At 43.3% G+C, this 1,488-nt stretch overlaps 1 pseudogene; it reads right to left on the minus strand.

Annotated features, from left to right (window-relative positions):
• On the minus strand, positions 1-1,265 carry LOC136174198 (histone-lysine N-methyltransferase SETMAR-like; annotated as a pseudogene).
• Between the last annotated feature and the right edge of the window lie 223 nt (positions 1,266-1,488).

Consider the following 1,488-nt stretch of genomic DNA (forward strand, 5'->3'; position numbering starts at 1 on the left):
TTAATCAAAATATGAACCAATACAATCAACACATTTTTGCCAATGAGGGATAAGTTTATTTATTCCTGTAGTGTAAAAATCTGTGCTTCAGGATTGGTCAAACTCCTGGAAAGCATTTTCCGCTTCCTGCTGGTTGTGGAAGCGTTTTCCCTGCAGAAAGTTTTCGAGATGCTTGAAGAAGTGATGGTTGACAAGAGGTCAGGTGAGTATGATGGATGAGGCAAAACTTCACAGCTCAATTCATTCAACTTCTGAAGCATTGGTTGTGCGACATGTGGTCAGGTATTGTCACGGAGAATTGGGCTCTTTCTGTCGACCAATGCCAGCTGCATGTGTTGCAGTTTTTGGTGCAACTCATCTGTTTCCTGGAAGGACTGATGCTGAAGCTCCTGATGCAAAGAGCCAACTCATTAGAAAAGACCCTGATGTCGGGAAAGATTGAAGGCAAGAGGAGAAGGGGACAACAGAGGACGAGATGATTGGATGGCATCACCGACTCTATGGACATGAGTTTGAGCAAGCTCCAGGGGATGAAGGACAGGGAAACCTGGCATGCTGCAGTCCATGTGGTCTCAAAGAGTCAAACATGACTGAGTGACTGAACAACAAATCAATTTCCTGAGCATGCTTCTCAGATGTAATGGTTTCACTGGGATTCAGAAAGCTATAGTGGATCAGACTGACAGTAGACCATAAAACAGTGACTGACCATGGCCTTTTCTTGGTGCAAGTTTGACTTTGGGAAGTGCTTTGGACTTCTTCTCGGTCCAAGTACAGAGCTGGTCATTGCCAGTTGTCATATAAAATCCATTTTTCATCGCACATCACAATCTGATTGAGAAATGGTTTGTTGTTATTGCATAGAATAAGAGAAGATGACATTTCAAAACATCAATTTTTTGTTTTCTGGTTAGCTCATGAGGCACCCACGTACCGACTTTTTTCACCTTTCCAATTTGCTTCAAATCCCAAATGACTATACAATGGTCGGCGTTGAGTTCATTGGCAACTTCTTGTGTAGTTGTAAGAAGACCCGCTTTGATGATAGCTCGCAGCTGGTCATTGTCAGCCTCTGATGACTGGGCAATACACTCCTCATCTTCCATGCTCTCATTTCTTTTGCAAAACTTCTTAAACCACCACTGCTCTGTACATTTATTAGCAGTTACTGGGCCAAATGCGTTGTTGATGTTGCAAGTTGTCTCCTCTGCTTTACGACCCATTTTGAATTCAAATGAGAAAATCAATCGAATTTGCTTTTTGTCTAAAATCTTTTCTGTAGTCTAAAATAAGTATAAAATAGACAGCTGCTGCTGCTAAGTCGCTTCAGTTGTGTCCGGCTCTATGCGACCCCATAGACGGCAGCCCACCAGGCTCCGCCATCCCTGGGATTCTCCAGGCAGGAACACTGGAGTGGATTGCCATTTCCTTCTCCAATGCATGAAAGTGAAAAGTGAAAGTGAAGTCGCTCAGTCGTGTCCAACTCTT

This window comes from Muntiacus reevesi, chromosome 9 (assembly GCF_963930625.1).
Source record: "Muntiacus reevesi chromosome 9, mMunRee1.1, whole genome shotgun sequence".
NCBI classification, from domain to species: Eukaryota; Metazoa; Chordata; class Mammalia; order Artiodactyla; family Cervidae; genus Muntiacus; species Muntiacus reevesi.